Source organism: Lissotriton helveticus, chromosome 7 (genome assembly GCF_964261635.1).
Source record: "Lissotriton helveticus chromosome 7, aLisHel1.1, whole genome shotgun sequence".
Classification (NCBI taxonomy): Eukaryota; Metazoa; Chordata; class Amphibia; order Caudata; family Salamandridae; genus Lissotriton; species Lissotriton helveticus.
Window position 1 is genome coordinate 1862924669 of NC_136068.1, and position 15563 is coordinate 1862940231.

General features: G+C 43.2%; 1 pseudogene across 4 annotated transcripts in view; it reads left to right on the forward strand.

Annotated features, from left to right (window-relative positions):
* The window catches only part of LOC144770845 (epidermal differentiation-specific protein pseudogene), a 193633-nt pseudogene that overhangs the window by 87471 nt on the left and 90599 nt on the right, over positions 1-15563 (forward strand). The gene's annotated exons all lie outside the window — the stretch shown is intronic.

Consider the following 15563-nt stretch of genomic DNA (forward strand, 5'->3'; position numbering starts at 1 on the left):
TTTCTGTTCTCACACAGAACTGTGGACAGAGGATTGGAACCTCGGCGAATTAGGGTGTCCCAAAACTCACGTTAGTAATCAAAAACTATTTAGCAAGCTAGGTACAGTGTCACATTGGATATAACAAACTCTCAATGTTTAGACAATCCAGAATATGAACTTATAGTACCTCAGGATACGTGGAACTCATGAACAGTCGGTCGTTATAGATTTCTTAGAAACCAGAACATGGAGTTAAGAAGAACAGATGTGTATTTGAAATGTTTATTTACTAATGCCGTCTTCTCAGGCGTAGTACCTTAGATAATAAAAGTACACATATTATCAGTAGCAAAATTACCAGCATAGTTACTAGTACATAAAAAGTGAATGGTGATAGTATGTTAACATGCTGTAAATGAATAAGAGTTAGCAACACTTATAAGCAGCCGCGGGCCGTGGAGGGAGTTACGGTGAGGCAGGGAGGCGGGGAGGGGGAGAAGCAGGGTGGAGAATACAAGTACACATATTATCAGTAGCAAAATTACCAGCATAGTTACTAGTACATAAAAAGCGAATGGTGACAGTATGTTAACATGCTGTAAATGAATAAGAGTTAGCAACACTTATAAGCAGCCGCGGGCCGTGGAGGGAGTTACGGTGGGGCAGGGAGGCGGGGAGGGGGAGGGGCAAGGTAGAGAGGGCTCCACCCTGCTTCTCCCCCTCCCCGCCTCCCTGCCCCATCGTAACTCCCTCCACGGCCCGCGGCTGCTTATATCTCACCCTCCCTAATACACATATTATATTATTTGCTAAGAAGGTCTCTTTGTGTTGGTTTAGGGCGTGCCCATACTTTAGTGTCTTAGATTTGAAGGAATCACATCAGCATACACCAGCTCTCTCTTCATGTGAACCGCATCAACTGTTGTGTATGTGTGTTCGGCAAAGCAATATAAAACCCGCCTCATGCCCAGAATTGGCAGAAGTTGCACTTATGTTATGAGTATGAAGTCGTGGAGATCAGACCTCATAACAATTCTGTATCGTGTTGTTCTTGAAACTTTAGCACTCGCTGTACAGATATAGTTTAACAAGTAAAGCAGATAGTAGACCAATAACATATTATTCTCATGTAAACCACGATGAACTACTAGGTGGAAAGCTAAAGCAACAACTAAGTGTCGTGTGCAGAAGTTGCAAAAAAGGAAAAATGGCGTTTAAACCGGTAATGAGCCCATGCTAACTTAACACGGTGTAAAGATATCCAGGACCTAGATGACACCTCCTCATGATCCGGAAACGAACTGAATAAGATAATAGAAGTGCCATCTCATGAGAGCAGATTGCAAGTTTATATGTGGACGGTCCGCAAGGTAAAGCATTAAAAACTAGGAAAATTCAATGCTAAAGAAAAATAAAACAGCCAAGTACTTTATCGAGTCTTAAGCCAATAGGCAAGGTAAATAATAAAAACTTGACAAATAAGTCAATGAATTGTCAATGAAATGCTAGTACTCAGCATATCAAACATGAAAAAGGTCTATGACATAACTGTGTATGCAAAATAAGCTGCAACAGCCTCCAATAGGAAGTCACCGTCTTCATCCGAAAACAGTTCAGCCATCCAATTTAAAAGCGGAAAAGAACATACGTGCTCTCCCAGCACCGGATCCTCTATCACCATCAGAGGACAGCTCGGTGGGTTTTCAAGAAAGCTCTGTTCCAAGAAAGACTGTGCTGCCGCCAGTAAATTCCAGGGACCAAGTAGTCCATGCATCAATGCCACAGCCATAATCCTTTCGCCAGGACAAACCAACTCGTGAGTAATGATAGGAGTCATCAGCTGATTAAAGTCGACGTCAGGAGAAACCGGTCCGCAGAGACACAAATCAATGGCCCAATCGAAATCACAGGTCAGGCAGTGAAATACAGGCTGGACACAGGTGAAGTAGGAGAACCGAAAAGATAATCCATATGCCGTGCTTAATATCGCCAACGGCATTGTGCCATAATATTCTAGCATGCGATTGCGGAACAGTGTCAGCAGCTGCAGGGTCGGAGGTTGCATAGGAGGGACATCCATATTTAAAAATGTAAAAAAGCACAAGAGCGTCCGCTGGTAATGCAAGTAAAAATGCCAATCCACGAACCAGAGTGCAGAAAATACAATGAAAAGAAGCAGGGATGACTCCAAAGATTTTCTCAAATGAAGTCACGAGACCACTGGTAACAACTTTAAAAAAGTGTGGCAGGGATTTTGTGGAGGATGCGTTAAAGATAGTCGGAAACATGTTGCTGAAATTGAAAGGCAAACCTGTGTACGGGTGTTCGCTATGTGAAGTACGAAAGTTTCACGGGCCGAACTCAAGGCCACCTCTCTCTGAGACAAAAGAGCTCTTATTCTTGCCATGCCGTTGAAACGTGTCCCAAGGTTGGTATTTGTGGCCAGATTGAAAACTCCCTATGTTCATGTGTGGGAGGAAATAGAACATTTCTGCAGCAAATAACCCGTTCACTTACTGTTACGATAAAAGGAATACTTTTAATTAACTCAGAACAATCTTCATTATTGAGCATCAAATAACTACCATTTTCCAACAACTTGAACGTGGGGATGATAGCAGGAACTGGCGTGCCTTGCAACACGCAAGCCATATTTGGTCGGTGTTTGTTGCATGAATCGTGTAACTGTATGTGCCTACACATTAGTGAATGATCTGGCGTCTCAGTGCATTCCTCTCCATTCAGATAAACTTCTTGATCATCTTTGAAACATCTGTATGTGTATGGAAGCGACCAGACCTCATGAAGAAAAGCACTACCTAAAGGTTCATAACGACCTATTGGTATATATTTCATACAATTTGAAAACTTATATAAAGCAAAAGGCAGCGTTATTAAACCGTGGATAAGGCATGTTGCCAAAAAACCCGCAATCCTCTGCTGATGATGTCACTGAGCATGTCATGAATGATGTAATATGTGACATCATCAGCAGTGGATTATGGGTAATGGTATCTCTAGTTTACTCCCCTATAGCTGTCTTTCTTTTAACATAAGTGTGTGTTTCCTTCCCTTATACTTACTGTTTTTGGTTCGCTTCCAGTTCGCGTACCAGCGAGCGAACTAGGAAGCGAACTAAGAGAAATAGAGGTTGGCACAGTTCCAAATATTGTACCAATTTTTTAATAACGGGGAGGTAGTTCTGAAAAGAACTTTTTTTTTTATTTTTCTGAACATTTTTTTACTGTTTTTGAATTTTTCGGAACAGTTTTATATTTTTTTGGGTTTTTCTTGGAGGGGGCAATGAAAACGATTCATTGTAAAGGGCTCAACAGGAGCAACAAAACAAAAAAAAGAAGTATTTATTATTTTGGGCGTTTCGGACAAACTTGCATATGATAGTCAATAGCTCTGTTGATCAGAGTGATGCTTTTTTCTCCGTAGGAAATGAATCCATCGCAAAATGCGCAGGTGTGTTTTACATCACCAAATCTCATTTGTATATTTGGCACCATCTCCCTGCCCTCTGGTCCCGTTACTTCCGGTACAACAGATCTTCTGGCCATAATAGGGAGATTATCTAGGTCGTTCCGAAACTGTGCAGCACTGTAGTTGTTAGGATGCCACCTAGTCATATGGCGATGCATTGTGTAGTTTCCGAAACTGTATTTTTTGTCGGTCCCTCTGGACAGTCTATCTTGACATATAAGGCAAGTTACGTATCTTGCATTTACTTTTTTCTGACCTTTGGGAATTTTAAAAAATTGCCAAATGAAGTTTTCTTTCCGGTGAGACGTCTTGGGCTGCTCAGGCAAAAACTGCCTCTCTTCGTGCTCGTCCTCCTGTTCCTCTTCTTCTTCTTCTTGTTGAATTACAACTTGAGCAGGTGGTCCACTCTTCCTTGGATGTGGTGGAGGTGGTGGGGAAGCACCAGCTGAAGCTACTAAAGAAGCCATTGCTCAGTGATCACAAAGGGTCTTTCTCTCACAATGATGAAAGTCAGAGTGAGGAAAGAAGGAGGGATTTTCATCATTTGGGAAAAACAAGAGTTCTCAACCAATCAAAAGTGTTCATTTTAGATTATATGACCTAGTCTTACATCATTAGGAAACCAAAAGTGAAATGAACCAATGAAAAGTGTTATTACCAAGTCACATGACTTGCTGTGTTTACGTTAAGCGCTTTGCAGGGCCTCCCGGTTTGCTTCCAGAAACCTGCGCTTTGCGACTCGCTTCGCGTACCAGTTCGCTAACGTAGCACGTCATATGACGTATCACGCGACAACGTGAAACGTCATGCGGACGGGAGGCGTCACGATGTTGTTTTCTAACGCGGCACTTGCGGTAAAGAAACGTTTACCGGCTCGCGGTCTATTTCGCGGCATCAAGGTCAGCTAACGGGAAGCTTCCCGATTCGCGAAGCGGGAACGAAGAAAAAAAAATATTTAAAAAAAAAATTATTCATAAACATATAAAATATATTTTTGGATTTAAAGAAGAATACATTTTACAGCTACAGATATTAGCTGTTAAAAAACCAATGAAATTCACAGAAAAAACCATAGGTTATAGACCATATATAGTTAGGAATTAGCATTTACAAAACCTTGAAAATTCACTGAAAAAACCATAGGTTATAGACCATATATAGTTAGGAATTAGCATTTAGAAAACCTTATTTTACTCACACAAAACCATTGAAATTCCATATATAGTTAGTTGCACTAACTATATATCGCGCACCCGCAATCCACTGCTGATGATGTCACATATTACATCATTCATGACATGGTCAGTGACATCACTGATGACATCACTGATGACATCTCAAATGACATCACTGATGACAACATCCAGTGACTGTATGTTTCTGTACAGTTAAAATATGTCTTAGATATTGAAGAATGAGTGGATGTATAAGTGTCTGGATGAAGGATTTAGTAGGTGCGTGACTGACTGTATGAGTGAGTGATTAAATGTGTCTCACTGAATGCATGGGTTAGTGACTAAACTGTCTTAATTTGTGCATCATTATGTCTGTTGTGATGTAAACTGCTGCATGTGTTGATCATTAGCTATACGAGAGGCTATATGTGTTATTAATTGGTTGCCCAAGTATTTCTATGGGAGATTGAGTTTGTGTGGGGGTGGCTGGGAGGTGTGTGACTCTGTGCATAGATGTGTGAGCAGTTGATTCACTAGGTGTATGAGTTCAAGAGTGCATGTGGAAAAAGCTACATGGGCGGTTGACTGTGTGCATGAGTGTATTGATGAGTGAATGGATATCTCAATGCTACATGTCATAGTAAGTACATATGTAAAACACAGTACATGTGAGAGTTGGCATATATAAATAACTGTGCATGAGAGCCACTGAATGTGTGAGTGGCTGTATGGATCATTGTGAACTTGTATCAGGGATTGTATAAGAGAGTAAATATGTGTTAGTATATGTTTGAATAAGTAAGGTGTGTATAACTGTATAGTTGAGGAAATGGAGGTGAGATTGTTTCTTTGCATGACTGACTAGGTGTGTGAGTAACTCCATGGATGAGTGACAGTGTGTGAGTGTCTGTATACACTGAGTGTATCTAAGGTTATATTAGAGTCTGAAGAGGTTTATCGTATTAGCACAAGAATGATGTCAAATGAGATGTCATCAGTGATGTCATTTGAGATGTCATCAGTGATGTCATCAGTGATGTCACTGACCATGTCATGAATGATGTAATATGTGACATCATCAGCAGTGGATTGCGGGTGCGCGATATATAGTTAGTGCAACTAACTATATATGGAATTTCAATGGTTTTGTGTGAGTAAAATAAGGTTTTCTAAATGCTAATTCCTAACTATATATGGTCTATAACCTATGGTTTTTTCAGTGAATTTTCAAGGTTTTGTAAATGCTAATTCCTAACTATATATGGTCTATAACCTATGGTTTTTTCTGTGAATATATATATATATTACAGCTGCTCCAGTTTGCACCAAATCACACGCACTCTCGGGATGGGTGCTTCCGGGGGCGGTGCCTCCCGCAATGTATTCACGCTCCCTCTTGCCTCGTTTTCCGAAGTAAGGAAAGCACTCAAGAGGGCGGGTTCAAAGATTTATTGCAAACTCAGTTACCAGTTACCAGACGCGTTTCGGCGTTTTGCCTTCTTCGATGGTACAGATTCGCGCCTGAAAACGGCCATTTTTATTTTCATCACAATTCGGCTGACATACAACATAGAGAGATTATGTGCAGCGATTGTTATTATTGAACTATGGAACTGAGCAATGGTATATTAGAAAGTATTCATACAGGATTGTATTGAATGTTTATACCTTACATAATGAGAGAGACTATGGCCATCCAGGGCGTTATGAGAGTTTGTAATAGTGCAATAAATGTAGTAGTGGTATCTTCCATGTCGATCTGACAAAATATGATGCGCTAAAGCGATATAAGTGGGGAGTGTGTAAAAACATTATTTGTAATAAGACAGACACATGTTAAGATGGCGCCCTTGAAAAAAACGTAGTCCTCTCTCTATGTTGTATGTCGGCCGAATTGTGATGAAAATAAAAATGGCCGTTTTCAGGCGCGAATCTGTACCATCGAAGAAGGCAAAACGCCGAAACGCGTGTGGTAACTGGTAACTGTGAGTTCGCAATAAATCTTTGAACTCGCCCTCTTGAGTGCTTTCCTTACTTCAGAAAACGAGGCGAGAGGGAGCGTGAATATATATATATATATATATATATATATATATATATATATATATATATATATATATATATATATATATATTCCCAACACTGGTTTGAAATTCTACCAAACCGCTTTTTTGAGTGCACACAACAAAGCCATCCATGGGGTTGAAGTAGTTTCAAAGTATTTATTTAGGCGCTTCCTGCAGCCAGTTTGACAAATGCGTTTCAGCGTTTCCGCCTTCGTCAGTGTCCTATATATATATTACCTACTGGCGGTCGCCAGTAGGTAGTTATAGTTAGGATCTACTTTCCACAGGAAATCCGCAACATTCTATTGGGAATAACTTTGGCGCGGTGGACGAATCTTCGCGAATTTTTCAAAGAAGATGGCCCGCTCCGCTCCGCTCCTTCCCTGAAAATGTGGGGGGGATTCGTCAAGCGGGGGCCGAGATAAAAGGGGGGTCCCAAAACGTGTTTTCCCCATGTTAATTTCCATAGGGCGGTTGGACTCACTTTTAGCCCGAACGGCTGAATGGATTTCCACCAAACTTGGCAAAATTGTAGGGACTGGTACCCTGATGTGCCTTTGCTATGTCTCAAGATATATGCTCCAGTGGTTTTTACGAAAATTAACTTTGAAAAAATATATATTGGGCTACATTGGGCTATATATATGTTAGAGCCCAAATGTGGCCCAATGTAGCCCAATGTAGCCCAATGTAGCCCAAATATGGCCACCAGAGACAAAAAAAAACAAATGTAGCCCAAATATCAGCCAGATGTAGCCCAACTATACCCCAATGACAGAATGTCCCAGAGTGTTCTAAAGAACAACTAGAGCGCTAACAGTCTTTCTTATGACAAAAGTATGGCACACCTGAAGTCATCTTGATTGGAATAAAGTGTTAACACTTAAAACATTTCATTTGCAAAGGAACAAAATGAGGGGGTTCATTTTGCCATAGAAATTATGATTAGTGCTGAAGAAAGAAAAATTAGGGCACATTTTGAGTGACTTCTCAAATCCTCTTATATTTCATTAAAAAAATTCTGATATGCAGTCTCCCAAGATGGCCACCAGAGACAAAAGAGCCCATATGTAGCCCAAATATCAGCCAGATGTAGCCCAACTATAGCCCAATGACAGAATGTCCCAGAGTGTTCTAAAGAACAACTAGAACGCTAACAGTCATACTTATGACAAAAGTATGGCACACCTGAAGTCATCTTGATTGGAATAAAGTGGTAACACTTAATACATTTAATTTGAAAAGGAACAAAATGAGGGGTTTCATTTTGCCATAGAAATTTTATATATATATATATATTACCTACTGGCGGTCGCCAGTAGGTAGTTATAGTTAGGATCTACTTTCCATAGGAAATCCGCAACATACTATTGGGAATAACTTTGGCGCCGGTGGACGAATCTTCGCAAATTTCTCAAAGAAGATGGCCCGCTCCGCCCCTGAAAATGTGGGGGGGATTCGCCAAGCGGGGGCCGAGATAAAAGGGGGGTCCCAAAACGTGTTTTCCCCATGTTAATTTCCATAGGGCGGTTGGACTCACTTTTAGCCCGAACGGCTGAATGGATTTCCACCAAACTTGGCAAAATTGTAGGGACTGGTACCCCGATGTGCCTTTGCTATTTCTCAAGATATATGCTCCAGTGGTTTTTACGAAAATTAACTTTGAAAAAATATATATATGTTAGAGCACAAATGTAGGTAAATAAATGTCTAAATGGGTGTTTTTTTGTGTAAAATTGATTGGTTAACTGACTTATTAAATGTATCTTAGTGAATACATATATTAGCAAGCAATGTTTAAATATTTAAATATCTGTATCTGTGTCTCACTTTGTGTATAAGTGGCTGCATGGGTTGGTGAGTAGCTACATGAGTGTATATATGGGTTATTAGTTGTTTTTTTGAGTATCAGTATCAGTGTCTGTATGGTTCGGTGGGGGATATTACTTAGAGCACAGATGCATGAATGAGTGACTCACTATTTGTATGTATTTTGAAGACAGCATGTGTGCAAGACTGTATGGGTGGATGATTATGTGTATGGGTGGGTTAGTGAGTATGTGTTTTTATAATTGATTGTTTAAGAGAGTAAATATGTTTCCGTTTCTGTAGAAGTATGTGTAGTGGTGTGTATATAGCAGTATAATCAAGTAAATGTTGTTTTGATAGTTTATTTGCATGTGTGAATTTGTGTGTGAGTACCTATATGGATGAGTATTAGTGTGTAACAGGATGTATAGGTGTATGAGTACATATGATGAGTAAGTACATGCATTAGTGACTATATAGAACTGTTGGTGAATGAGTGGATGTGTATGTAGATGTTAGAATTACCTAATAAGTTGTTGTAATTGGTATTGGTTTCTTCTTTTTTAAGAAAATGTTAGTTTCTATTTTTGAATGTGTGTGTTAAAGGTTATTTTATGCTGATAGGAGGTCTGCCACTTTGTCACAAGGATGTTGTCATCAGTGATGTCATTTGAGATGTCATCAGTGATGTCATGAGTGATGTCACTGACCATGTCATGAGTGATGTAATATGTGACGTCATCAGCAGTGCATTGCACGCGCAAGTTATAGTGAGTCCAACTAACTATAACGTGGGAATTTCAATGGTTTTATGCGAGTAAAATTTCCACCTAACTATAACTGGTGTGAAACCTATGGTTTTTTCAGTGAATATATATATATACACAAACATAAATATATTTTTTTTAATAATGTACTTTTACAATGTATGTGACTTTAGCACGCATGCATTTGCATTGTAATGGCATGCGTGATAAAGTCATATGCGTTGTAAAGGTTTTAGGAATGATGGTTTTGCGGAGTAATAGTCCCGCGTTATAAAAATTGCGGAGTGATGGTATGCGGGATGTTGGATTGCGGAATATCGTCACATATTCTCCACCCACAAAGTGGCCAAAGTATACACCCATGCTCTGCCTTAGCTGGTATTTGCTTGCATTGATAGTGAGGCATGAACTCTGCAGAGCACTCAGTACCTTCCCAAGGTGGATCAGGTGATCCTGCCAGGTGCAACTAAAGACAGCAACGTCATTAAGATATTCTGCACTAAAGGATTCCAGCCCAGCAACAACTTTGTTCACCTGCCTTTGGAAGATAGCAGGGACATTCTTTAGTTCAAAGGGCATCACAGTAAACTGAGAGTGCCCATCTGGAGTTGTGAATGCTGATTTTCCTTTGGCTTGAGGAGTCAGATCTATCTGCCAGCAACCTGATATGAGATCAAAAGTACTGAGATTGTTGGCTGCCCCTAATCTCTCAATGCATGAGATCAAACGTACTGAGATCGTTGGCTGCTCCCAATCTCTCAATTAACTTATCAGCCCTAGGAATTGGATGTGCATCAGTTTTTGTTACAGCATTGAGGCCTCTGTAGACCACAACAAATCTCGTTTATTTATGTTTAGGGACTAACATAACCAGGCTGGCCCAGTGACTCTCTAAGGGTTCAATGACACCCATTTCAAGCAGCATCTTGGTTACTTCAGCCTTGATGCACTCTTTGACATCATGATCAGACTGCCTGCATATTTTATTTTTGACAGGAATGTTGTCACCAGTGTCAACATTATCTGTACACAAGTTATTCTGACCAGGGCTCAAAGAGAAAGACTCTTAAAACTGGGTTAGGACTTGCCTACAATAAGTCTGCTGTTGGGCTAGTGAGGGTGTCCGAAAATACCACTCCTTCAACTGAGCCATCTGCAGGGTTTCTTGAGAGGTGGTCAGGGAGTGATTCACTCTCTGATTCATTCTCCACATTTTTTAACATGAGCATGGTCATTTAAGCCATGTCAAAGGGTTTAAATCGATTTACATGTCTGAGCCTTTTGGGGTTCCTACATGAGCCAATATCCACCACATAGGTGACCTCCCCTTTTTCTTTCAAGGATAGGATAGGTCCCGGTCCATTTGTCCTGGAGGGCCTAGGATCCACATAGCCCAAAACCCACACATTCTTGCCTGGTTGGAACTCCACTGTGGTAGCCTTCTGGTCATGCAGAGTTTGGCACCATTCTGGTTTCTGGACCAACCGGTCTAACACTCTCAGTCAGTTTAGCCACAGCTTCTGTTACAGTACCATGATTGCTATTTGAGATGTTATGTTATGTTATGTTAGTCTGAATTTGTAGAGCGCACGTTCACCGAGTGGTTTCTTGGCGCTGTGTGCCGCCGGGGAACCCGTCCTGGCTTTCCCTGTGAGATGGTCCCTGCTGGGCATCCCCAAGGTGAAGCCAGGCATCCCCAGCAGCAAGGGGGCCATTGTGGAGATTAAGCAAGCTATTGCCCAGAGTTGCAGCGTGGGACCCATGGTTAGAGAGGCACCGAGGCGAGATTTATCAAGCCCGCTGACATTGGTTCCGTACCCAGCCGCGTCGGGAATTGAACCCTGGTCCCGGGCCGACCTCTGCTTCTGGGTCTGCCGCCTCTAACCGGTGAGCCACACTTTTCCACGGATAGCTTGGCCTCCTGTGCCATTCGTCCCCTTCCCGACACTCTCAGCCAGGGCATTGACATCAGTATCAGAACTGCCAGGGAGCAAAGTCGCAGTACCTTGCACTTCCATTTGTACCTCCAGTTCAGTCAAAAGGCTGAGGGAGCCAATACTATTCAAGGGGAATTTTGCCGCACTCGGATCCTCTAATGTCTTTCTGTTCTTCAGCATCAGGGCTTTGAAAAGAGACAAAACAGTCTGCTTCCCGCAGGCAGAAGTGCCCACTCCACCCGCACGTCCTGCAGCTCGCTCTGTAGTTCCCTCCATGCCTGGGTGGATGACGGCCGCTGCAGCTGCGGGAGTTATTTCCTTCACTGGGCTGCCAGGGCCGGTAGATCCAGCTGGAGTGCCGCGCGACTTAGCATATCTTCCCATTTTCAGGGCCATCGAGCCAGCAGGGGAGATATGTGAAGTAGCAAATGCTGCACAAAAGAGAGGATTTAACAAGGTATAACGTAACGATGCTGGTAAGTCCTGACTCCACGTCCAAAGAAGCCAGATCATATCCAGAGAGTCTCCTCGCCGCCTCTCTTATCCTCCTTCCTGCTTTATCCCAGCCACAAATGCCGCACTACCTCACATCTTGGGACAGGGGGGTGTTCTCAGGAGAGCTCCCAAGGTCAGTTCATATGGCCAGCATTGCGGCTGCCATCTTGCCTTCCTCAGGCCCAAGAAAGCTCTGACCTGAGTCTGGGTAGATGGAGCAACCCAGTTCATGATGGTCTGGATTTTGCTCTGTAATGGTTGAACCTGGCCTCCACCTACAAGGTGGCCCAGGTACACAACCTGACTCTGCCCTATCTGACACTTAGTAGCCTTGATAGTGAAGCCTGCTTTCTGCAGGGCCTCCAAAACATTTTGCAGGTGGACCAGGTGATCCTCCCAGTTGGAGCTAAAGACAACAATATCATAAAGATATGCTGCAATATAGTCTTCCAGTCGTGTAAGAACTTTATTCACCAACCTTTGAAAAGTGGCAGGTACATTCTTCAAACCAAAGGGCATTACCACAAGTTGCTAGTGCCCACTAGGGGTAGAAAATGCTGTTTTGGCTTTTGCATCATCAGCTAGTCTGATCTGCCAGTAGCCAGCTGTAAGATCAAATGTGCTCAGAAATTTGGCTGAGGCCAAAGTATCTATAAGCTCATCTGCTTTTGGGATTGGATGGACATCAGTCCTAGTGACTGCATTGAGACCCTGTAGTCAACACAAAACATCATATCTCTCTTACCACCCTGAGTGTGAGGTTTAGGTATCAAGACCACTGGACCAGCCCACGGGCTATCTGAGGGTTCAATAACTCCCTAATCCAACATTTTCTGGATTTCTGTCCTGACACTGTCCCTGACATGATCAGGTCGCCTGTAAATCCTATTTTTAACAGGAAGACTGTCCCCAGTTTCCACTTCATGAGTGCACCAGGGAGTCTGACTTGGAATCAGAGAGAACATGTTCCTACACTGATTGAGCACCTGTCTATAATCAGCTTGTTGCTGAGCAGTGAGGCTGCCTGCAAAGGCTACACCATCAACTGACCGATCATCAGGGTTCTGTGAGAGCAGGTCAGGGAGTGGCTCACGTCTTCCTCCTATCCCTCATCAGTAGCAATGAGCAAGCCCATGTCTGCCTTGTGAACGTAAGTTTTCAATCTGTTGACATGAAGCACCCTATGGGGGCTCCTGGAAGTTCCCAGGTCCACCAGATAGGTGACCTATCCCTTCTGTTCAACAATAGTGTGGAGTGCACTCCACTTGTCACGGAATGCTGTTGAGGCAACAGGCTTCAACAGCCACACTTTCTGTCCTGGCTGGTAAAAAGTCAATACAGCCTTTTGGTCATGCCAGGCTTTCTGTAATTCCTGGCTAGCCTCAAGGTTTTTGGTTGCCTCTTTTCATACAGTCAGCCATCCTGGAGCAGAGACCAAGTACATAGTCCACTATGTTCTGTTTAGGGGGTTTGAGAGATAACTCCCATCCCTCCTTCACCAGACACAAAGGACCTCTGACAGGATGCCCAAACAGACTTCAGAGGAACCTCCCTGTATGCAAATGAAAGGCAGGGCAGTAGGATGTCCCATCTATGCCTAGGCTTTTCTGGGAGACCCTTAATCATACCCTTTAAGGTTGTGTTGAACCTTTCAACTAAACCATTGCATTGTGGGTGATAGTGTGTTGTGAATTTTTAGTTCACTTCACACTCCTTACACATTGCAGTCAAGTAACTTGTCAAAACGTGTGCACCTCTGTCTGCTACTACCTCCTTAGGGAACCCACTCTTGAGAACACTCCCAAGAGGGCTCTTGCCAACACAGATGCTGTAGTGGTCCTAAGGGGAATAGCTTCTGGGTACTTAGTGGCATGGTCCACCACCACTAGAATAAAGCTGTGCCCAGATGCTGTCTGAGGATCCATTGGTCCAACAATGTCAATCCCCACTCACGCAAAGGGAACCCCCATCACAGGTAGTGATATCAGGGGGCCTTTGTGGTGCCACCTGCTTTACCACTGGCTTCACAGGTGACACAGGAGCGACACAACTCCTTTGTGTCTTCAGACATATGGGGCCAATGAAAGTGAGGGAAAATTCTGTCCCAAGTCTTGTTTTGGGCCAGGTGTCCTACGCTAAGGGGATATAAAGGGCTAGTGTCAGTAGGAAGACCAAGAATTTCAAAGGTATAACCAACGTCCTGGCTGTACCAGGCTTGGGGTCTCTACCCTTTGAATACAGGAGTCCGTCATCCCAATACACTTTATGGGTACCACTAGCATTCCCAGCAGCCTCAGGAGCAGCCTGCTGTCTGAGGGGTTCAAGAATAGGGGAGCTCAGCTGCTCCTGACTCAGATGTGCCCTGGAAGGGCCTCCTGTCCCCAAGAACTCAACCTGATTAGGCTCAAGCTCATCTGGGATAGTTCCTTCTTTAGGACTCACAGGTGACACAGGAGCGACACAACTCCTTTGTGTCTTCAGACATATGGGGCCAATGAAAGTAAGTGAGGGACAATTCTGTCCCAAATCTTGTTTTGGCCCAGGTCTCCTGCTAAGGGAATATCAAGGGCTAGTGTCAGTAGGAAGACCCTGAATTTCAAAGGTATAACCAACGTCCTGGCTGTACCAGGCTTGGGGTCTCTATCCTTTGAATACAGGAGTCCATCATCCCAATACACTTTATGGGTACCACTAGCATTCCCAGCAGCCTCAGGAGCAGCCTGCTGTCTGAGGGGTTCAAGAAAAGGGCAGCTCAGCTGCTCCTGGCTCAGATGTGCCCTGGAAGGGCCTCCTGTCCCCAAGAACTCAACCTGATCAGGCTCAAGCTCATCTGGGACAGTTCCTTCTTTAGGACTGAGATCATCTCCCTCAATACTGATCTTCCTTCTGAGTCAGGGTGGAAGGTACTCTCTTAACTCTACTGCTCCTTTTCCTGGAAGGCACCTAGTCCATTATTCCAGATCCAGGGCCTGTTCAGTGTTGGACATTTGGGCCTGTGACCTAGTCACCGCAAACACATGTGCAGAAATCCCTAACATTTCTGCATGAGTCCTTAACTCCACTTCAGACCAGGCTGAACTTTTCTAAATCTTTGCCAAGCAAGCATTCAACAGTGTGGTCTGGACTTACCACAACTTTCTTCAGGCCAGTTACCCCTTCCCAGGAGAAATTAACAACTGCCAGGGCATGGCTGGTCCTGACATTGCTAGCATTGGTCACATGGTAGAGCTCACCAAGTATGATTTGTCCAGGGTCCACAAAGTCTTGTGTCACCAATGTGACACTTGCCCCTATGTCCCAGTAGGCTAACACCTCTCTTCCATTTATCAAAGGCTGCTGTCTGTAATGGCCCAGGTTGCTGGGACTCACACCGGAGGTCATATCCATGCCTCCAACACAGATCAGGACAGCCTGATTTGGAACTCTGACAAGGCCAGAGACCACCTCAGTACCCAGGGTTAACACTACTAAACCCTTCTGCTGAGTGCCACCACTTGTAGCTGAACTAGAGGGAACAGTTGCCTTACGGGTAATGGTGGCTGGAGCTGTGTCTTTGGACCTAGTGCAATCACTAGTCCAGTGGGTGTTCTGCTTACAGACTATACACCGCAATCTATGTAATTTAAATATTCAGGACTGCATGCATGTTCTACTGATTTGCCCGGCGTTATGTAAATGGCGCTCTAGATGGATAAAAGTAATTTGTCTCCGTCTTGGCATCCTAACCTTGAATGATTTTCTTCATGCACTGTATTGTCCTCCTAACGAAATGTTCTGCTTCCACATTTTTAATTTTTTTAAAGGTTTTTTAGCTATTTACTGATACCTCATGGAGATGCTTCT